We start from the raw sequence: 23,988 nt of genomic DNA, 5'->3' as shown, positions 1-23,988 counted from the left end.
CTTGGGGGGGGGGGGTTGAGTGCATTATTGGAAGGGTTTGCAAACGGGCGGAAAAGATGGACGAGGACAGCGGGAGAAGACGGCTTGTGATTATAGCTCCACCTGAGCGATCGGCGCACATTACGCGCATCCTGTGAAGGCATGTTACGCAAGAGCCATCAAAAGGTTTAATAGATGACCCCCACATCTTCTCTAAAGCGGCTCAGTCAACAGAGCTCCAGAAAGAGGGTTTGTGTAAAATCAACATCAGTTCCATTGGAGTGTGTTAACTACACACATTTGACGGTAATCCCTCCCCCAACACACACACACACACACACTAAGTATATAAGGGATGTGCAGGACGCCTCCCGGGGGGGAATGAATGGCGCTCGCTGTCTTTATTGTGCGTCCTCTCTTGCATTGCTCATTCTCTGACGTTTATCTACATCTCCATTCATCTCGTTTAAGTTCTGCCGTCCAGTCGGCCGTGAAAAACGCCATCGGTCACTGGGAGAAACAACTTGTCGGGCAACAAATGGCGGAGAAATATTTGGTGGAAAAAAACAAAAGAATTGGACGTTAGTAGAAGGATGAGAGGTTCCTCAAAAATGTTATTATTACCCTCATCATGCACTTAATAGGCTCCACCCAAAAGGAAATACGGCAAACTAGTCCCTAATATCTGATCATGTGGTTTTATCACTGGCCTGAAAATATTACATTTGAATGTTTACTGCGAGAAATGACTATAGCAAAATGTAGTTCACAAAAAGAAAGCAGGACAGGAGAAATCATTTAGCGTTAATGCTCCCGACTTGTTGCTCGTTAGGGTTTAAAATATTCTCCTCCTGTTTAAACAGCCATTAAGAATTTAAATAAACCTGGCCCAGAGGCCTTGCTCTGACTCACTTGTTAAAGATCCCCCATCCCCCAAAGGTCCATTTAACAATCCCATTATATTACTCTCACACCAGCAGCACTGAGCCTTAATTCAACTTACTCCCCTAATGTTAATGTAGAAGAGAATCAGTATAGAAAGGTTGAAGGCTCGAATTAGATTGAAGGGGGAAATGATGTCTTGATCCGGAATTAGACACACGGCCGACATGGCACACGGCTCCGTCGCATCGACTCGACGCTTATTAAAATGATTTGGTAGATGTAGAAATGTATTTACTGGATGATTAACTTTACCGGTGACGAACGGGCGCCGTACAAAAACACAGCCAAACACAGTCTCTTTGCTTCAACGAGCGGTTTTGGTAATTGTGGATTTTACACCTGACCGAGAGGATGCTCCGGCTCGACCGATCATTAAATATTCTGTGTAAAATAGAAATATCCTAAACTGTGTTGTCCTGGCTCAGGATGTTCTGGCACCAGTCGATCCTCCAGAGCCTTCAACGTCCCCCAGTCCGTGGACGCGTCTAATTGGAGGCATCATCTATTTTGCAGCAGCTGTTTCGTAGCAGTTACTCGCTGTCTAAGGGCTTTTTCGCTCTTTCATTGTTGGGGTTTTTCTTCTCTTTTTGTCTTCTTTTTTCCTTTTTCTCCTTGCCTTGCTCCCCTCCGTCCCCAGAGCGGAAAGGGTACAAGACCTGACAGTGGTGTGCGCTGAGGCTCAGCACAGCTCCTTTTCATTAAGCAGTTGAGACCACTTTTTGAAGGTTACCACACACAGTTGGATCCGGACACGAGCCACACACTCCAACAAACGGGGCATGGGAAACCCACGGGAGGGCTGAGGGGGAAGTGAGGAGGAGCCTGATAAATGTTAGACCATACATTTTCTCTCTCACACACACACACACACACACACACACACACACACACAGACAAAGTACAGCAGTCAACTTATACGCCTGTGACTCCCAGGTGAATAAAGTTACCTGTCTTACGCTTTTTTTTCTTTTCTTTTTTCGAGCTTCTCAAGTCTACAACTGCCTGGTGACAGACTTTCATCACCTCCATCAAAGTTGCACCCACACTGGGATGCATTTGTAATGCTGAGCCCACAGGCCACCAGGCTCGCGCCTTTCGACGCCGAGCTACAGCTCAAAATAAAGAGGTGCGAAGTGCCAGGTCACGGGGAGAGGGGCGGCGAGGGGGGCATGCAGGTTTTTGGAAGCTCACCAATGTTGCGCTACGTAGTCAATTCTAATAATAACATGATCTCTAGCATACGCTAATCAGCAAGTGTTTGGGTCTGTTGTTACCGCCCCAGATTCCTCTTTTTACAAGCACACTGTAATCAGCCAGCTGAGACGGGTCCAGGGGCCGTGCACTGAAAACGCCCGAGACGAGAGATATTCTGGGCATGGAGAAGCAGGGGCCGGTCCGAGGCTGACTTGGACCCCCTTCCTCCTGCATGTGTATGAGCGGCGGCAGCGGCAGCGGGCAGTCAGGGTGGATTTCTGGGGGCCTTTCTTCACTCCGCCGGGCTCTGTTTTATTCATCGCCTGCGCCCTGACCCCGCAGAGCTCCTGTTCTGACAAATCACTCCTGATTAAGACAGATCTCGGTTAGCCGGCCGCTCAACTCGGCCTATTCATCATTCCGTAGGAAATATTCATCTCTCCTCCCCCGTTCCTCCTTCCTCCCGTCTCGTTTAGCCTGTCCGTCAGACCGAAACCGGGGCGCGAGAGAAATTGCCGCCGCTGTTTTAAATGGCTGATTATGGACAATTGGTAGATGGAGAGACGTAAGCGCGTCTTATGGGTGATAAGACGCAACTTTAATGGGTATAAATGACCGGGCCTGGAGGAGAGCAGCTGGTAATAGGGCCGTTTGTTTAAAGCTGAACCGGGGTGGAGAGAACTCAAAGCTATGTTTTCCTTCTACTCCAGCTCCCCCTCCACATTTCTCTCTTCCGTAACCTCAGATTCTCAGATCACCGGATTTCCACCTTGTTTTCTTTTTTCTTCTTTCAGCGGAATTGAATGAGAATCGATGGGGCTTGGAAAGGAACGGCTTGTTTTACATTGATGAAGTGACCCCACACGTCCCCTGTGGACATGCAGATACTCTCACACAGCCACTCATACGTTACAGTGTTTCCACGAGTGAGTTACAATGTAAACATCATATTCACCGTCAGACGTGTGAGACCATTTATATGCAAAGACAGAGCGTAATAAACTACAGCAAACATCTCGACAGCGCCGCAGCCATTGTGTTAAAATGTCTAAACAAACCAGATTAAATTAACCTGAACGACAACCCTGCTGGTGGAGAAGTGGAGAAGTGGGAGGGCTGAGGTGGAGAATGAGGGTCCCTACGAGCAAATTGCCTGGACTTAATCAACCAGTCTTACTGAACCATCCAAATGAAAACTAATGGACTTGGGTGCTTGCTGTGATTGCCCCACGTGCAACAATGTGTAGGCAGGAGCGTTTTGCTTTCTGAGGTCGTCAATTAAAAAAAGAGGGAATTTCTACAGACGGCTGGTCAGCCTGTATACACATTCAGCGCACATCGCGATTGGTCGATTGTGAAGCTCGAGCAGAGCAGACTTATTAATTCCAGTTCTTGTGCGGGGAAAATGTTTTTTTTTTTGTGTGTTGATTAAACTTTAAATTGTAAAGGAAATAAAAGGTATGAACTGTAAAATTAAAACTCACTTCCGAATGAGCCAATTTGTGTATGCATTATTCATATTCCTGACATTTGTGTCACACAATTTGGTTAGCAACATTACAACTAAAATACAAAAAAGAAACCGTGATTGAATTAAAAAAAACTAGTACGTCAAACTTTATTCAACCCGAAATAATAAAACCATATCGTAAGTGCTTTAGTCCGCAACTTAAATAATTGATTTTATTATCATCTGTGTGGGTGTATAAATGATGGTGCCACAGCAAATGAGCACTGTAATAACCTAATGACCACATCCAAGGCAAAGGTCAAAGTTATGTTCAAATACATTAATAGATGCACACATTCTGCTGGATTTGTAGGATTTGTAAAAATTTGAGCCCCACCAATGACTAAAGAATAGAATATAGGGGATAAAAAACACGTCAGTTGGTCCTAATCAAACACAACATCATATGTAGCAGCCGCCGGTGGAACCGACGGAGGAGAAAAGTTTGCCAGTTTGTCGGAAATGGGCTGAGGGAGAGGAGGGAGGGGAGGGAGGAAGAAAGGGAAAACTTGACGTTCATCTGGATCGTTTTCAACAGTTTAGGAGCGTTAATCATCACATTACTGTTGATTAAAAGGCTTTCACGTCTCTAATCAGAAAGTTGACGGGCGGATCAAAGAGCGAAACACAAATTTCTTGCCTTTTAATTATCTGTTCAACACCACACCTCGGGCAGCTCTTCGCTGCCTATCTCCTCAAACTCCAAACGCCAAAGACTGCGAAAGCAGATCTAACGCGACAACAGTTCATTATCCAATCAAATGGAAGATGGGGAGAGAAAAACACACACTCAATTACACACAACGCTCTAAGGCTTGATTGGTGAAAACCTGGGGGAGGCCTGCAGTCTTCTTTATTAACATGTCCCAAATTGGAACACCTTAATTATGTTTGTCAAAATCGGACGTGGCGTCGCGCTCATTTGCATGTTTTGACGAGGCCTGTCGGGAGCCCTCCCTCTATTTCCCTCCAGAGTGCCGGGAAGCATTTAGCACTCAACACCCGACTGAGGAGCTTCTCTTCGCTCAATGAATGAGAGAACTTGTTACCGGTGCTTTGTGGGATTCGCCCACAGCCCCGCCGTTTGTGAGCTAAACGCCGGAGCTCACGCAAGCGGCGAAGGGAGGTGCAAAGCTAAAAAATAATTCCGTTTCCTCCGATGCCCGATCGCCGCTAAAGGTGACGAGCATGTGACTGCTGGTGGAGCCCCCGAGCGCTCCAGCTGTTCCCTGTCGAGACGAGGAACAGCTGGAGACAAAACCGGCAGTGCTTCTAGAAAAAGATTCGGGCCGAGGACAGTCGGCACCCCGATTGCACCCTGCGAGAAAGTAACGGACCGCCCCACCCCTCCATTAACGGGGCCCACAGAACGAATCCCCGTTACCGTGACGATATGTAGAACAAGCGTGGCAGTAAAGCGAAGCAAACAATCCGCGGGGACGCGGCACTGTCGCCGGCAATTTGGCAGCGGAGAAAAAGGAGGGCATGAAAACGAGACATCAAACGTCTTCTTGAATGGAAGGCGTGGGCCATTGGAAGCGGTCGCGCTGACAGGATCTGACAGTTAGAAACACTTAGATTATTTTTCTCAAACTTTGAATTCATTAGCAACAGTGAGCTCGGGGGGGGGGGTGGAGGCTGCCGAAACACAGCGGACGATAAAGCGAGGCCTGGTGGTGGAGAAACAGGTTGCGCCTCAGAGGGCCGGTCGATGCGGAGCGTGAAGAAAAGCTTGCCGTCACCTTTCCTTAAAGATTCAGTAGGAGGAATATTGTTGACTGATGATTTTCCATGTAGAGAAACCTCCTAAAACCTGCATCGAGTCAAATTGTAAAAAAAAAACATCGAGCTTGCGAGCTTGCTGACAAAAAGGTACAAAATGAAAATGCTCGAGCCGATTTCCCGTCTCATCCCTTCATCGAAACACTCCACGTTTCTATTGGCGGCGAATTCTCCCCGTCAAACCCAAGGTGCTGCGACCGTTCGGATCGAGTGAGCCAACAGTGCGGCCCGTCGCCAGAACACTGCGACGTTGTGTCCGCCACGACCAGACGGCACAGACGCGGGTTTGTGCTTTACTTTTGGGCAACACCGTCGCATAATACCGCCATTATAGGCGGGATGCGAGGCACAGAAGGGTCACTCACAAAAGAGAGACACGCATCATGCGCCTCATTCAACACAACGAGCGGAGGGTGGGGGGGCCGCGGAGTTGACGGCGGATTGTTGTCGGCTTGCGCTGCAGACGCGCACACACGCGACACTGTGTACATCTGTTATTTGTGCTCACTTTACGTCGCTCCTCCGCAACAAACGGTCGCTTCCGGGGCGTTCTCATTGGAAGCGTGTGGAATTTCCCGCTTCCGCTAACAGACATTAGTGCAGAGAGGACGCTGCGAATGAAGCGCATCTTATGTATCGTTTTAAGACGTGGCAGGAGCTTGAAGCTTGGAGAGATTGGACGTGGCGACACATGTATACTGGACACAGTGGGTCCTTTGGCGCGGTGAGATCTTCTCTTCGGGGGCGGGGTGATGGTATGCGACCCTGGCATGACTGACAGGGACAGCGGCAGCCGGGCACGGCTAAAAAACACCCTGTAGTGAGAAACCTATACTAATTCCTCATATAGGTATGTGGAACCGCCGTGTAAATCAGCATGTAGACCACACAGCCTGGCAACCAAAAAAAAAAAAAAACTGCAATTTTATATTTCTACTGTGACAGAGAAGGCAAGAAAGAACTACAACAGCAGTTTACCAAACACAGGCAGAGCATATTGCATTGGGAGTAGCTGGCAGTAGATAGTCTGCAACCATATAACCCTTTTTTCTGTCTCTTACTAAGTGAGACTATGAAGTGAAGTGGTCTCATCTCAGAGCACTGAAACATGTGGACCGTTCAGGGAAGGAAGACACTGAGCTAGCAAACATTCATTTGAATAGAAAAATGAATATAGGAAACAGGAAACGCATTCAGCATGGCGGTCAGACCTCAGGAACACGCACAGCGCATTTTGGTGGGAAGCGTAATGTAAAAACGTTTATTTGGGGAAAGAAAAAAAAAAAATTATATATATATATATATATATATATATATATATATATATATATATATATATATACACACTACGTTTAACTTTTATTGAACTACTGTTTTCTAAAACAAGTTTGCATGGAATTTTGTAATTAATATCACTAATTTCTGAGCCGTGTCAATGGGCCGCATTTAAAAGTTGAAGTGAAAATCAGCCGCGGAATGACCGCGAAAGAAATCCCATCCGCCGTACATCTCGCGCAAACATCATCTGCATGGCAGGGAGGACACGCGGCGCGCCGCTATTGCAGGTGCCATATGAGCCGCGACGGCGGGCAGCCGCCCCCTGATTGTAATTGAGGCCGACGCGTGACAGCCCCCCGCGCGCCCTCTCTGCTGTGGCCCGGGGCAGAGGCCGCGCTGACAGAGGAGGCACCGGAGACGGTGGCACGGGGTGCCGGCCTGGCACGGCCACGGCGGGGAGAGGGGGAGCGAGGGGCGCTGACCCGCCCCTCCCACCCCTCCCACCCCTCTCAACGCAGCACAACTTTCGCTGCCTCACCTTTGTCACCAGGCATCTCGGAGGCTAACGAGAGGGCAGCCGAGACTGCTTAATAATTCCGCCACATCCGTAGGCTGGGTATGCAAGCAGGTCTTTTTTTTCCCCCCTCTCTTCCCCCCGGTGTCGTCTCCCCCCCCCCCCCCTCCCTCATCCCTCTTGCTCCGAGACCTTTGGTGAAATAAATGTCAGCCCGAGGAGACAGGCACTCATCAACACTTAATACCTGGGAGGGATATTAATGCTGTGATGGTTTCCCGCAGGAGGGAAATGCTCTGTCCACGTAGGGAGAGTTAAAGGACAAAGACTTGTCAGGGTTTTAACTTGTTTATGAAAGCACGAGGCTTGGACTGAAAATGAACTAGTGTATACTGGTATCTCCAGACACCCCAAGTACCACGTGTTCTCTAAACAGCAGATATATATTTATAGAAAGTTTGTCTTGATCAATATGTAAGGGAGAGTGATAGTGAGAGAGGGAGTACCAGGGAGAGAACAAGCGTTTCTCCGTACAGACGGCCCCCCCCCGCTACCTCCCCACCGGAGTCCGAGTTGAAACTTCACTTCCATAACAAGTGGAGCTGGAAGCCTACAGGGGCCTTCTGGTATCCAGTCGGAGATACACAATTAAAAAGGAACGCGGAGAGGGAGCTTGTTATTACCAATGTTTTCATTAGGCCACGTTAACACACTGGCCTCCCACTAGACAAACAGACAACAGGCAAGGAAGTAGATGGAATAGGATGCTGCCTGTCGGGGTCTAAACTCAAGAAAACTGTTCAAATTAGTGCTACGTACGCATCTTCCCATTCTGGCCATAGCAACATTTCCTTTTGAGGAATGTGAAGAAAAAAAAAGAAAAACCTGTGCGGTAGTTTCACCCTTTTCCCCAACATCCATGCTTAAATTAGCCAGGATTTCTAAGATCAGGGACTGTTTTTAAGGCTATGAAAAATGGATTAAATGAAGAGGAAGTCTGGCCTAATGAGCTCCCTGGGCTACGGAGCAGCAGGGACCGTGAGGGGAAAGAAGGGAGACGGGGCGAGCCTTTGAGGAAGAAGGGGGCCGCGGCCATGCCCAAAGTATGCCAGCTTCTCCTCACTTCAGCGCCAATGGCACAGACGGCACCTGGGCGAAGCCCGGCCATCCTCGTCCTGTGCCAGAGGAGGAGAGAGGATGAGCACCAAGTTTGTGTTCAACCTGAAAAAGTTATTTTGGCCGTCTTGTTTTTAGGGTGACTTTGTGTCAGACTATATATGCCTTTTTATTATGAATACTGAAGAAAAAAAGCAGCAAAATGTAAACATAAAAAGATGTTTGGTTCCTTCCTGTCATGTTATTATGTGGTTTGAATATATCCAAGAGATAATTGCATCGTTTATCATTCATTTATTTACCTGTAAATAAAGCTCTGTACAAACCTGTGTCATAAAAGTCACACAACAAAAGAGCGAAACTGTACTGTGATAAAATAATGCATCTCACTTGTGTTTTATGCACAATAACACTGAAAAAGTTATTTTTCAGTGTTATTTATGTAGCCGGGTGAAGTGGGGGCAGGGAGGTTTTTGGACTGCTAGATGGTCCGCACAGAGGGTGAGGGCGTACTGCCCCTTTAAGTACATGGGCATGAGTTCACGTGGGATTTGGAGCTGCAGAGCGGGACCTAGTGGCTACTAACACGACACAGTGTTAGCGGTTAGCATCGGAACAGCGTTAGGGAAATACCTGTTCAGCGGGTCAGCGTAAGTGTTCTAACATTAATAAACCTGACTCACCATGTAAATTGTGATTGATTGCCTGTACTGAGTGTATGTTCTTGGGTTGTGCACCTCTGCTTCGTTTAGAGGGGAGTAACAAGCTGCTGTGGGTTGAGGTTGCACGTGCATGGAGCCGTGCGCGCCGGCGCTTGAGTGAGTTTGTTTTCGGGACTTTTTGGAGGAACGACAATGGTGTGGGATTTGAACAGCATGAGACCAATGTGCATGTTTTTGTTTCTGTTTAACAGGAAGGGGTCACTACTGTTGTTTTTTTTTGTATGTAACTGTTAGCTTCACGTAATTTCTAGCTTAAGGTAATCGTTAGCTCTATTCCATTACATCCTATTAGTTAGTGAAGCGAAGCAATTGGTTATTTGTACACTGTTCCAAGTGCCTCCTTAATTTGACACATTAAGGCTGTGCTCCAGGAGTGCAGTCGGGGGAAATAAAGAACCCACATTAAAGAGAAATAAATTTATCTTAGTGTCCTGTCATCATTTTAATCAGGCTACACTAATTTTGGTGTCAGAAGTGGGATCCCCGGCAAATTTGGAGATCATAGTCGGACAGGGATAATACATATAAAAACAACAGTAGTGGCTAAGGAGCCTCCAGATCCAGGATCAGAGTGGGTGACTACTGGTGAGGGGTCCCAGAAGCAGCAGGGTGACCAGTGCTCCTCGACGAGGGAGACTGCATCGTTGCTGTAGACTGCGGGAAGAGAGGACCATCGGGATTGGAGTGAGAAGCGTCACAACTGTCATCTTGCTGTAGTGAGGACACAGGAGGGGACACGTTGAAATGTCGGACGAGGAAGAGAGGGCAGCTGCTCCAACGGCTGGGTCCAGCCGCCATGAGGACAATCTGGCTGCCTCCATGGGAGACCAGGGAGCTAACCTCGTGGTACAACTGCAGGCACAGATTTTGGAACTGGGAAAAAAACATGATGCTGTGATGTCAAGTATTGCCAACCTTGGTGATGCCCAACCGAGGTCCATTGTTTACATTCCGAGAGAAAAACAAATTGTGCCTTTTAGTGGTGAACCAGGGAAAGACGTTCACACTGTCGATGAGTTCATAGAGGAGGTAGAGCGTACGATGAGAGCAAGGGGCCTACAGGGGGAGGAGCAGGTGGATTTCATTTTCTCGCAGTTAAAGGGGTCAGCTCTGGAGGAGGTTAAGTTACGTGTGGGTGGACAGGTTAAGCAATCCAGTGATCTGTTTTCATACCTGAGGGAGGCATTCAGAGAGAGACGTACTACACCACAACTCTTGCATGCTTTCTATGCGCGCAGGCAGTTAGACGGGGAAGACTTGCGGGATTTTTCACACGCGCTCTCACATCTGCTTAATTCTGCTCTTCAACAGTCCCCCAACGCTGTAGTTGATGTACAGTTAGCACTTAGAGACCAGTTAATTGAAGGGGTACGTGACTCCACCCTTCGACGTGAGTTGCGTCGGCTTATTAGGGAGAAGCCTGGCCTAAGCCTGTTTGATGTGCGAGAAGAGGCAATGATGTGGACACTTGAAGACCGACCTCATAGCACTAATGTGGTGAGGAGCCGAAAGCTTGTGGGCGGCGACCCAGACGAGGTTGCAGCAGGGACTGATATGGCCGATAAGGCACAGACGGACCTAACCACCACTTTGCAGGACGTAGTTAAAATAATTGCGCAGCAGGGTAAAGCAATAAGTGAGCTAACCAATGCAGTCCGTGATCTCACAATCCACCATGCTAGTTCAGAGAGGGGAACCAAGGAGGTCCGATTTAAAATCAAGCCAAAGTATACAGATGATGGACAGCCGATTTGTCTGCGATGTGAGGGGGTTGGGCACATGGCGAGACACTGCAATCGACAACGTGACGCAGGAGGATCTTCTAACCTTCACCCCAATCCTGCGGTTCAGGGAAACAGGAACCCTCCATTGCTATGAGCTGCACAATGCGAGGCAAGTCGAAAGGCTCACAGGATATCCTCACCAAAGAACGGTTTCTACAACATGCTGTAGGCAAGTGCCCGGAGGTAGACATCCAGATTGGTGGTGTTCCGCTTAGGTGCCTACTGGACACAGGTAGCAATGTAAGCACTTTGACAGAAAACTTTTTCAGAGATCACCTGCATGGGGAAGATGAAGACATGCATTGTACAGCTAAATGGCTTAAAATCACAGCAGCCAATCAGTTACCTCTTCCCTATTTAGGCTATGTTGAGTTAGATGTACAGGTGATGGGATTCAACATTCCAGAGTGTGGGTTCTTAATAATCCGAAACGATAATACCAAGCGAGCAGATCCATCTCCACCTGGCATTATTGGGATGAATATCGCAAAAAGGTGTCGACAGATGGTAATGTCAGAGTTTGACACAGCTCTACAGGGGGTGCTGGATTCTGAGTGGAGAGACGCATTCCATCAAATGCAAGGGGCAGAACTTGCCAGAAAAGTGTCTACAGCCCACGTGGTAGGAAAACAGAAAGTGCATATACCTGCTTCAGCTGTTGCCACGGTTTATGCCAGGGGGCTCAGGAAGTCGCTGCGTGGGGACTCCAGCATGCTGCTAGAGCCAGGGCCTGCACCACTGCCTGGTGGGTTGATTGTGTTCCCCACGGTGGTGTCAGCCGACAGCCAGGTGTTCCCGGTCCAAGTAGTCAACTTCTCACCGGAAGATGTGTGGTTATCCCCAAAGACGAGGTTAGGCGTCCTCAGTCAGTGTCAGTATGTAGACGGCGACCCCTGCGAGGTGAAGTTTCAGCGTATCACCGCTAACCACGAGGAAGTGACGATTCACCGGAAGGATGATCATGGAGGTGACAGCGACATGCAGAACCTATTAAAGCAGCTACACCTAGGAGGTACGCCAGAACAACAGGTGGAATTAGGAGAGCTTCTGATGAAGTATGCAGATGTGTTTGCAATTCACGATGAAGATCTCGGATACACTGACAAGGTGAAACATGAAATCCCTGTGGTTGACGAGACGCCAGTTTCACAACCTTACCGGCGCATTCCACCTAATCAGTACAAGGAGGTCAGGGAACATATCTCCGAACTGCTGAGAAAAGGAGTGATCCAAGAAAGTTCAAGCTCCTATGCCTCGCCTATTGTGTTGGTGCGCAAGTCTGATGGAAGTTTAAGACTCTGTGTGGACTACAGGAGGCTGAACCTGAAGACCAGGCGTGATGCATTTCCACTGCCCCGAATTGATGAAACTTTGGACGCCCTGAGTGGCGCAAAGTTCTTCTCAACAATCGACCTCGCCAGCGGATACCATCAGGTTGCTGTACATGAGAAAGATAGGGACAAAACTGCTTTCACTACACCATTCGGGCTCTATGAGTACCTGAGGATGCCTTTTGGGCTCTGTAACGCACCTGCAACCTTTCAACGCCTGATGCAGACCACAATGAGTGATCTGGTGCTACAGATAGTATTGGTCTACTTGGATGACTTGCTTGTATTTTCATCATCATTTCAGGAGCACTTGGTAAGGTTAGAGACAGTCTTCAATAGGTTGAGAGAGACAGGGCTAAAAGTCAAAATGAAGAAGTGCCATTTTCTCCAGCCTGAAGTCAAGTTTCTTGGTCATCAAGTTTCAGCTGAAGGTATTGGTACAGACCCTGACAAGATAGGTACAGTGAAGAAATGGCCCATCCCCAGTACCGTGAAAGAGCTACGGTCCTTTTTAGGGTTTTGCAGTTACTACAGAAGGTTCATTGAGGGTTTCTCCCAAATTGCAGGGCCCCTTCACGATGTTGTAAATGTTTGCATCAAAGAGAGCAGTGATCCCAGGAAGAATGAGTTGTTCAAGTTAGCCTGGAAGCCACAGTGCCTACAAGCTTTTGAACTCTTAAAAGAGAAGCTGACCAGCGCCCCCACGCTTGGCTACGCAGACTTTGATTCCCCTTTTGTGCTAGAGACAGATGCTAGCATTCAAGGTCTAGGTGCAGTCCTGTACCAGGACCACGGCGGGAAGCGAAAAGTCATCGCTTATGCAAGCCGAAGGCTCAGAGGGGCTGAGAGGAATGACCAAAATTACAGCAGTATGAAGTTGGAACTCCTTGCTCTAAAGTGGGCGGTCACTGAAAAGTTTAGGAGTTATCTTCTAGGATCCAAATTCACCATCATCACCGATAATAACCCTCTGTGTCATCTTTCTACTGCCAATTTAGGGGCTATTCAACAGCGGTGGGTTGGTCAGCTGGCTGTATTCGATTTTGATGTGAAATATCGCCCTGGTAGGTGCAATTCTGCAGCTGATGCACTCTCCCGGAAACCAGCAGCCGATGAGCCAGAACCTGAGAGTGAGGATGCAGAGTATGATGGGTGCGTGGCCATCTGCAACTCGCTTAGGACAGGTACAGCTCTGGGCCTTGATTTAGTTGCAGCCGGGATTGAGTATGGTAGGGTCAGGCAGCTACGTGCGTCTGAGGCAAGTGAGATAGCGACAAGGGAGCTAGCTCAGAATAACACACCAACTTTGCCAGGATATTCTAACACAGAACTTCAGACGTTTCAAGCGTCAGACCCGACGCTTGGTGTAGTGAGAGAGTGTTGGAGCAGACAGAAGAAACCTACTTTCCATGAGAGGAAGGGTTTATCTAAGACAGTTCGCTCTTTGCTGAAACAGTGGCCACGGATCAGTGAAAAGGATGGACTCCTGTACCGTGTTATTGAAGATGTCCATGCTGGAAAGATTGAACAGCTTTTGTTGCCTACCTCCCTCAAGGAGCAAGTTCTTAAAAGTGTGCACGACCAGATGGGGCATCAGGGCATTGAACGGACATTGGCTCTGCTGAGACAGCGATGTTTTTGGGTGGGTATGCATGGGGATGTAGAGCAGTGGGTGAAGGGATGTCAGAGGTGTGTGTTGACAAAGATGCCACAGCCAAAGATTCAAGCATCCCAAGTTCCATTCTTGGCTACTCGTCCCCTTGAGGTTGTTGCTATGGACTACACGACGCTGGAACGTGCTACAGACGGCCGGGAGAATGTACTTGTGATGACTGATGTATTCACCAAATTCAGCCAGGCATTTGCTACGCGAGACCAGAAGGCCGATACCACCGCCAAGGTAATTCTGAAGGAATGGTTCATGAAGTATGGGGTGCCCGAGCGTCTACACTCTGACCAGGGAAGAAATTTTGAAAGCGCAGTGATTGGTGAACTGTGCAAGTTGTACGGGGTGAAGAAGACACGAACAACACCTTACCATCCCCAAGGCAACCCACAGTGTGAGAGGTTTAACAGGACCCTGCACGACCTCCTGCGCTCACTTCCCCCCGAGAAGAAGCGACATTGGCCTGAACACCTGTCCGAGCTGGTGTATGCATATAATGTCACCCCACACTCGACTACGGGCTATCCACCATATTTTTTGCTGTTTGGTGTCCTCCCGCACCTTCCCATTGATGCACTGCTAGGCCAAGAACAGGTAGAACACGACCAAACTAACTGGTTAGCTGTACACCAAGAGCGTCTACAATATGCATATCAGAGAGCGAGGGAGTGTGCTGAGCGTAAGGCTGCAGAGCGGATAGCTCACCAACAGGGGAAGGTGTACTGCCCACCAGTTGAGGTGGGACAACTTGTCTATCTCCGCCACCGACCACCAGGAAAGAATAAGATCCAGGACTCTTGGGGGCCCACTGTCTACAAAGTCGTGAATATCCAAGGTAGCACGTATGCGGTGGAGACACTGGAGGGAGGACCGGTAAAGAGGGTGCATAGGTCCAACTTGCGACCATGTGTGGCATCTCCACCAGCACAGAGATGTCGCCGTCCGGCAGTGGCTCCGGGGGATGAAGCCACTTCAAGTCCAGAGCCTGAGACTCCCGTCCCCGAGTTTGTAGTGGTGGAGAAAGTGTATTATCCAGGCACTAAAGGTGCGGCAACTCCGGAATGTGATGGCTTGGACCTGTCTGAGAGATTGGAGGGCCACCTGGATAATGTGGCTGATGGTTGGGATTGTGACGCACCTGATCACAATGTGGAGGAGACATCAGGATCCTGTCCTGAACCCATGTCGGAGAAACCCAGTCCACATGCTGAGGATGTGGTGGTGAAGCCGGTGCCTACTCCAGGGAAGGACGGAAATGGTGAAGTTGACATACTCACCCCCCCTCTACGCAGGAGTCAGAGAAGAACGGCCGGGTCACACCAAAACCCATTTAACTTGCCTAGGTCATCTTGCAATACGTTGTCTTTCAGTCCTGATGCACTCTCTGAGCTCTTAGCCGGTATGGTCCTCTATACTTCAAAGCTTCAGGAAAACGTAGATGGGCAGGAAGTCACCAGGGACGTTGACTTGTAGCAGGGGAGAATGTAGCCGGGTGAAGTGGGGGCAGGGAGGTTTTTGGACTGCTAGATGGTCCGCACAGAGGGTGAGGGCGTACTGCCCCTTTAAGTACATGGGCATGAGTTCACGTGGGATTTGGAGCTGCAGAGCGGGACCTAGTGGCTACTAACACGACACAGTGTTAGCGGTTAGCATCGGAACAGCGTTAGGGAAATACCTGTTCAGCGGGTCAGCGTAAGTGTTCTAACATTAATAAACCTGACTCACCATGTAAATTGTGATTGATTGCCTGTACTGAGTGTATGTTCTTGGGTTGTGCACCTCTGCTTCGTTTAGAGGGGAGTAACAAGCTGCTGTGGGTTGAGGTTGCACGTGCATGGAGCCGTGCGCGCCGGCGCTTGAGTGAGTTTGTTTTCGGGACTTTTTGGAGGAACGACAATGGTGTGGGATTTGAACAGCATGAGACCAATGTGCATGTTTTTGTTTCTGTTTAACAGGAAGGGGTCACTACTGTTGTTTTTTTTTGTATGTAACTGTTAGCTTCACGTAATTTCTAGCTTAAGGTAATCGTTAGCTCTATTCCATTACATCCTATTAGTTAGTGAAGCGAAGCAATTGGTTATTTGTACACTGTTCCAAGTGCCTCCTTAATTTGACACATTAAGGCTGTGCTCCAGGAGTGCAGTCGGGGGAAATAAAGAACCCACATTAAAGAGAAATAAATTTATCTTAGTGTCCTGTCATCATTTTAATCAGGCTACATTTAAATTGTTGGACAACATGATTTGGGCTTCTTGTCATGGAAAGCGGTTTCATATTACGAGTGAAAAGCCATAATTGTTAAAAAGATATAAAGACGCATATTTGCCCGGCGGCCACATGCTTTTTTCATCCTTCCATTTCCACATGTTGAATAATTTGGCAAAGACACCAAACCAGGCAGATTGCCAATGGCCATGGGACACACCGGGACGGGCCAAGTCCTTATGCCAAAGGAATGTCAACAACAGTCCACAGCAGTGGAGAGGAGGTGTGGGGGGGGGGAAAGGAAGGGATTATACTGGCAGGTAGTGGCTCCTGGATGCCAGCCTAAATAAAGAAAGAGGTTAAAGAGGAAACAAAAACAGGGGGCGGCGGGGGGGGGGGTTCTCCGTTCAGGAAGGTTTTAGGAAGGTTTAAGTCAAAGGACCAGAGAGAGAGAGAGAGAGAGACATAAAGAAGACAGCCGGGACCAACAGCTACGGGAGAGGACCGGAAGGGAAGGGGGGGTAGCTGGCACATTCTACAGCTACTTTTCCTGACAGCCATTAGAACCTGTCAGAGCCTCTCAACCTGCCACTCCTCCACGCCCATAGGAGGCCTGTCATTACAAATAGCCCAGATTAAAATACCACACTCCCGGGGCCACGGGCCTTGACCTCCACCTTCCTCACGTTGGCCACATGTCTACCCCCCCCTCCCCCCCTCCCTCCCCTTTGGAAACGGATGCAGGAGAGAACGAGGGAGGAAGGCTGGCTCGAGTGAATGAAAAATCTGGGATCAAATCCTGCAATTATTTTCTTTTCATGGGAGCCACTATGCATTCACCCTCACCATTCGCCTCCCTCACTGATTGTGTTGTACCCGTTGCCGGCTGTACGTTCTTGAATTGAACGCACTTGAGATGTGCCGCGATGCAGTTTGATCGGGCTAATGGTTACAAAGTGCCGGGAGGCGTTCAGCTCGAGCCTCCTGTGCACGTCGACTTGTGTCTCTGCGCGGAGCCGACACGTGCAAACAGAGAGTAATGAGTCCGACGCGTCCCGGATCCATCTGGTGTCAACGTGAATCCTCTGTCCTGACACTGAAAAATGACCTCGCAGGAAGATTTGGAGGTGTGTGTGTGTGTGTGAGAGAGAGAGAGAGTCACCAGCTACATGCTGACAGTCCAATAGAGGAGAGTAGGAAGCCATCGTTACGATTACACACCCACACAAATATAACAAATACACCTCAACGCACAAATATTCACGTACAGAACACTCGGTCAGACATGGGAAAACGTGCGCATGTCTGCTTCCGCAGGAAAAGAAAAATGGGGAAAAAACATCTCCTGAGTGATATTTTCTATCCTCAAACAGAGCATGTAGTTGTGGCCGCTGTCGTGTCACAGTGTGGCGGAGCCAGAGTAGGCTTAAGCACAACCAAAACCACCGCCACCATAGTTATACAAGGCCTCGATGTAGACACACACACACGCAATGGTAAAATACACACATCACTGCCAAGACATTTTTATTAGAACGGATTAGCCTGAAATTACCTGACAGTCCTGCGGGCTGAAAATCAATGTGCATGTGGTGTCACAAAGAGAAGCACCTGAAGTGGGTTGGAAACCAATTGCAATACTTTTTAATAAAAAGGAGAGAAATGGAATTTTAACCCACAGGGATCTTGGCCGGAAACTGTTCTCTTCTTGTTTAAAAAAAATCTAAATAGCAGGGGGAAAACAACCTTTGATGCATCGACAGCGTGCGGGAACACTGGCCTGAATAAATGACATGTAAAATGAACGGCGAACTGAGCGATGAGCAATTAGGCCCAGCTAGGGAGTTTAATTTTCCAAACGAAAGCTGAAGGAGACAAACAACGAGACCAAAAGCAAAAACTTCAAGAGAAGTTTTTACATAAATGCTTCAACAAAAAGTCAAGCAGGACCAACCAGTGAAACTAAAAGGACAGGTCGACCCTCAGCTGCCGCTGCTTTTCTGACACATCGTGACCGGATGAGCACCAGAAGTGTCTGAATGTCTATGATGCATGTGTGTGGGGCTGTGTTTTTTTTTTTTTTTTTTTTTAGGGGGAGGGGGGGGTCCTGTCCTGCAGGCTTCGTTACAGAAGAGGAAGCGAGCGGCAAACCGGGAGAAGGAGGGATGCGGAGAGGTGACAGAGATCTCCGGTGACATGATGAGACGTAAACAGCTGATAGTTATCGGTGCACCGTTCCCGGGTTTTGTTGCCGCGAGTCAGACTTACAGCAATGACACCTGGGATGAGGGGGAAAAAAAAAATAAAATAAATCAGAAGACATCTCATGACAGACGGCCTCCACTCGGCCGCGCAGTCGAGTGGCCAAATCCACCGAAGAGGTCATTTTGATTCCCAACTTTTAGCTTTGCCACGCCGTAAACTTTCATTCTGAGGGAATGTCAGATTTAGTGAACACAATTGCTTCAATCAACCGCGGGGAAATGCTTTACTACTGTGAGACGTTCCAAAGGGACCGAAGTAGTGGAGGGCTAGAACTGACCTGAACAGAGGCCTTCTCCCTTTGCAAGACACATTTAATTTTCCAACCTGGAGGTGGTTACGCAGCAACACACCCTACACCCTCTTTTCTCGGGTCGCACTCCGGCCAAAAAAGTACTTAACAAATCCCCCGACTTCATTACAATAACAAACAACCCCCTCCGAATGCACAGCACCAAGAATGTACCTAGAATGTACAAGCATATAATGTATAATATATAGCCCACTCGCCCAACACACGTGGAAAATATGTACATATTCCAAAACAATGAGGCGGTACACAAGTGCAAGCGGCAAGAGGGAGCAGGAAGGTGTGTGTGTGTGTGTGTGTGTGCAGACAAACTCCTCATAGTGATCCCATACCTCATCTCCAGGGCATAAATAAACATGTGTGTGTGTGTGTGTGTGTGTGTGTGTGTGTGTGTGTGTGTGTGTGTGTGTGCGCGCTCCTGTGGATTATAATCAGAGAGAAAAGGGAATCAAATTTATTCTGCAGCTGCCATTAATATTTCAAGGCCGTTACTGTAGCCCGTGTGAAAGATCATGAATGATTAATTTAGACATCACCTCTGTCACAAGCCCTTACCAGGCCCGGCCACGCGATCCACCTTTGAGAATAGTAAACAAAAGGTGGGGTTCTCCCTGGTTTTGGTTGTGGTCTAGTTTGGGGTGGTACTGTGTGTGAGTAATGTTGTACTGTTAGACAAGTTGGCTGTCTCTGTGGCTCGGCTGTGACATTCAAGAGGAGTCAAAAGTTAGGTAGGATCAGGCGTGCGTGTAGATTCTGTGTGTCAGTGTGCGCGCGTCCTTCGCCACTATAGCCGCGGATCCCGAGGAGTTCCACCAAAACGACACCTGAACTCGGCGCTAACTGGGACCAGTGGCACAGAGGTCATCCCGGAGCCCGCTAACGAGGCCTCCCGGCCTTTATTGCTTTCTGACCGACAGCGAAGCTCAAGACGACGCCGCGACAAACAACCCGAACGCAACTCTTGAACCCATTAGTGTGCAGAGCCGGAACTTTTGACAGAGCACCCCGACAGGCGCGCGTTTACTCCCTCAATCCCGAGTCAACGGATGAGCGTCTTAGCCGCTGACGGGTGGGGAGGCCTCGAAAAGGGTCCCATCACACACACACACACACACACACACACACACACGCGCTGACGTGTGCCCCGCACCTGTGTTTTTGCTTGGTGTGACACTTGTCTGACAAGTGGAGATCACAAGGATCCATCTATCAGACCGCCGACGACACCGCTGCCGCCTCCAGGGCCCGAGGGCGCGGTGCACACGTCTGTGCCAAAGTAAGCTTGTGTAGAGTCTGTACAAGTCATATATTTGGGGTTTTGACTTTATCTGAAATGTATCGACTCCATGTTTTCTAGTCTGTCCTCATGAAGAAAATTCATACGGTGTACTTATGGAATATGAATGGTAAGCGATAATGCTGCGTGCGCGTGTGGCTACCTGCTGAGCAGTAAGCCCACAGGGGGCGAGTCGAGGAAGGATGACACTGACGCGATGTGCTGCCGTGTGCCCTCGGGTGCTTTTGCTGTGGTTGTCATTCTGTTGTTTCCGTACAGTCCCCCCCCCCCCCCCCCTCCCCCTCGTCACACCCCGCATTATTCAAATAACGCTTTAAAGTACCATAAATAAATAATGAGTTCACAACGAGATGGATTGATGAACAGTGATGGAGAAGTATGTGTTTGTTTGGGGGGGGGGGGTTGTCACAGATTTCTTGTTGTTTGGACAAAGTCTTTGACAGGCATTTTGTCTCCTGGGAGATTCAAGCTCACCGGAAAAAGAACTGCTGGGTTAGAAGCACTCGGCTGTCTTGCTGAGCGGTGTACGTGTGCACGTGTCAGAGTAAGTGTGTGTGTAGATATTTTCTAATTCAAACCATGGCTTTTTGGCTCTTCAAAAATAAAAAAGTTCCACACTCTAAAATAGTTATCTGGATAAACTGGCTGCGTCGGTCAATAACTTGAAAGAAACAACCGAGTGTGTCAAGAGGTCAAACTCAACAAGGAAAGCAGAAAGATACATTTTACATAAACACACAATACAACAGGAAAAGGGAAACACACTCTCTTTCTCTCAAACACGCGTAGAAAACCAAACACAGACACACAAAACGGAAATTAACATGACACAAGACTATATATGGAATCATACTCCTGAACTTATTTCTTACATTTTATATACACGTTACAACACCCCACCCCTTTCTCTAAATAAATCTCCATAGTTTATGGGACCTAAGGAGGTCAACGTGAATCGGAAACTTCCTTGTCTTGCCCCAGAAGAAGAAACTGTGTGGGACTTGAAAGCAGCAGCAACTCGCTGGCTCTCCTCTCTATAGTTCCTAAAGCCAATGCAGATCAATATGCAGCCATACATACCACAACTGGAACAACTCCTGTCAAAGGTTACTCATTTTTCTCTGTATTTTCTCTCTTCATTTCAGCAGGGTGGAGGAGGATGAGGAGACTGAGAGGGAAACAAACGAGAGGGAGCGAGAGAGAGAGAGAGAGAGAGAGAGAAAGAGAGGCGAGACGGGCCGTGCAGCGGCGAGAGAAAAGCAAGAAAGATAAACCTGAAAATGATCCTCCTCTATAGTTGCGGAACTCTACGCTAATCGGTTTTGACACATCGCCAGCAGGCCAAAAGAGAGCGGGGGGGGGGGGGGGGGGGGGGGCTGCGGGTGAGTCGATAGTTGGAGCGCCGGCGGTGGCCAGGGGGCCGGCAGCAGCGGCTGGGCCGAACCCCTGGTACTAGCATGGGCTGGGGGCCTGACCAGTGATCATTAGAAAGTCAATGAGTCCTCTAGAGCTCGCAGCTACGCTAGCCTCCCCAGGGAGCCACACCACCTAGCGAGGTAGCCCTATTGTGAACGTTCAACGCGCGCACAAAACGCACGCGAGAGTGTAAGCACATAACGTGGCGAAGGTCCCGCGTGCGTGCGTGCCCGCCGTTGCACGCACAGCGACTGTAAGTAGGCATAGCGAGGTACGTGGGCACAAAGAAAGAAAGAAAGAAAAAGGTTCAATGTAAATTTAAAGTGAGGAGCACTTGAAGAACTTGAAACACACACACACACACACACAGGTTTCATGATGTATGCCATGTCGGCCAGTAGGAGTTTGGAGCCTTTGATGCCTCTGGCTCCATTATTAAGCGCGGTCCCGTCTCATGCCCTAAACTGGACACAGCCCCTCCGGAGACGCCGCCTGAAACGGCTTCCAGGTCACAAAGTGGCTCGAGCGCCTCACCTGGACCCCCATGCATTTTTTAAACGCCTCAAACTGATCCTGACACGCAGCTCCAGACCGGACTACGAAATGAAGTTTCTCTAATTGGCAAAGTCTTCATTGAAAGAAAAAGAGAAAGGACATTAAGATAGCTACCGATAGTTTGTGTGTGTGTGTGTGTGTGTGTGTGTGTGTGTGTGTAGCCACACTCACTCCAAATATTTGGACAAATAAAGATGAACTGAAACAATGCAAATCTCAACAACAACAAAAATCAATAGCCTTACAGCTTCTTAGCCTCACGCTGATCAATATGCATGCAATCAAACTTTTGGGCAGCGTTACCTCCACCAGCATGCCCATCGATCGACTCCATTGATCACAGTCAACCTCCTTTTAGGAGCGGAAGGTATGGATATTTAGCACCCGAGACCCCATCTGGACATGTCTGTGAACTTTGACCTTTGTGTTAATCCTCAAACAAAAGATAGAACTTATGGTACCTATACAGTCTGATCGGGACCCGTCCCAGGGGTTGATACTCGGGGGGGGGTCGGGGGGCTCTAAGACTAAGACCTTCTGTGGCCCGAGGCTTGAGGTTTGTGACTCATTTTTGAGGATTTTTGAAATAAGGAAACTCGGTCCGATGTCAGAAGACGACGGATGAGATCAAAAGCTAAAGACGCGGAGACGGAGCGGGACAGGGGAGAAAAAGGGAGAGTGACGGAGGGTCAATGAGCGGGGCGGGGCGGCCAGAACCGGGGGTCTAGCGGGGGGGGGGATTGGCTGTTCACTGAGGCTTCTCACTGATGCGCCGCCAGGCCCCTTTGAAGGGATTATTAACACATTTTGATTACTCTGGTCCAGTTGTCACAGAAAATCTAACCTCCATCAGGACCATGAAATGGACGGAGCTTTTCTTCTCTCGCCTCCCTCGTGTTGTTGCTCCCTTCGGTCCCTCCCATTGCCCCGGGCTGGCCTGCCTCAAAGCACTCCACTAATTACAGCCGCAGACATCTTGAAGAATGAACCAACACATTATTAGTCTGATGGAGCAAAGACAGCCTCTTTAAAATGATATACACATTGTTGGATACACACTCGTACACTGCAGTGGCACCCGGGCAGATGTTTAGGCGCATGTACAGTGGGGAAAGAGAACAGTCCTCTCAACTGCGCCCCTTCATTATGCATAATAGATAACATTAATATTGGAAGGTGGACAACAAATTGAATGATGACCTCCAAGTTTACATGAAGTGACCATCACCATCTAAATCAATTTTAAAATGCAGATTTAGGTTTCGACCTCCACGCCTCTGAGAGCCCAAAGAGACGAACGCTCCAATTACCGCGATGCGCAGTGTGAGGGGGCAACTCTCTATTGACGCCACTAAGTCGGACACGTCCGCCGTGTCCCATTAATTGCCAGGTTTCCCATGCCGTTAGTTGCGCCGGCCGGTCACATCCCACTTCACCTGCTCGGACCAGTTTCAATCAATGAGGTGTTAGTGGTGAACTGGCTGGTAATTTACACTTCCACTTGGTAACAAAAAGGCAACAGGTGCTTTTCTATGATTTTTCCCCGAGGTGCCGGCAACAGGAGCACCGATCGGCACTTTTACCTGAAATTTCAACAGATGTACTTGCTTTCCCCCGCCCCAAAAAGCATGGTGATCCAAATGAAGCCTTGACAAGAATCCACTACGAACATGTGATTTAGAGTCCAAGAAATATTTTAAATTGCAGACAGCTTGACGCACTTAATTGTTAAGAGATTGGGGTGAGACCCGATGACTAAAGTGAAAGTTGTACCCTTGTTGATTAACTTTCCCACTCTGCACGCGTACAAACCTTACGTAAAAAGGGGCGTCAAGAAACAACGCAAACCGAACAATGGGAGTGAACGTGAGAAACTTCCGGTGAGCTCATGAAGGGAGCGCTCCACTCGCACTGCGACGGGGATGTTGCACGGCCTACGGATGGACCAAAATAAAGAGCCACTAAATATGTCAGACGCAGCTATATCGAGCGAGCAATGCCGTTTTCTGAGATGGGGCAGGGGGGGATTCTGAGACCGTGTGCGGTAGGATTACTTCAAGCCTCAAGTGACTAAACACCCTTTCTTGTGGTGCATCAGATTACGTACTGAATTATTGGCATC

General features: G+C 48.6%; 1 protein-coding gene and 2 long non-coding RNA genes across 6 annotated transcripts in view; 2 read left to right on the top strand and 1 right to left on the bottom strand.

Moving 5' to 3' along the window:
- The window catches only part of vti1a (vesicle transport through interaction with t-SNAREs 1A), a 101,207-nt gene that overhangs the window by 34,884 nt on the left and 42,335 nt on the right, over nt 1–23,988 (bottom strand). The gene's annotated exons all lie outside the window — the stretch shown is intronic.
- LOC144408015 (uncharacterized) lies at nt 8,842–9,307 on the top strand. The gene is made up of 2 exons (XR_013467757.1): nt 8,842–8,968; nt 9,071–9,307. It is a non-coding gene; the product is annotated as an uncharacterized LOC144408015 (long non-coding RNA).
- LOC144408016 (uncharacterized) lies at nt 15,387–15,852 on the top strand. Its single transcript, XR_013467758.1, has 2 exons — nt 15,387–15,513; nt 15,616–15,852. It is a non-coding gene; the product is annotated as an uncharacterized LOC144408016 (long non-coding RNA).

The sequence above is a fragment of the Gasterosteus aculeatus genome, chromosome 5, assembly GCF_964276395.1.
Source record: "Gasterosteus aculeatus chromosome 5, fGasAcu3.hap1.1, whole genome shotgun sequence".
NCBI classification, from domain to species: domain Eukaryota; kingdom Metazoa; phylum Chordata; class Actinopteri; order Perciformes; family Gasterosteidae; genus Gasterosteus; species Gasterosteus aculeatus.
The sequence above is the reverse complement of the archived record's forward strand: the minus strand, read 5'-3'. Positions and strand labels throughout refer to the sequence as shown.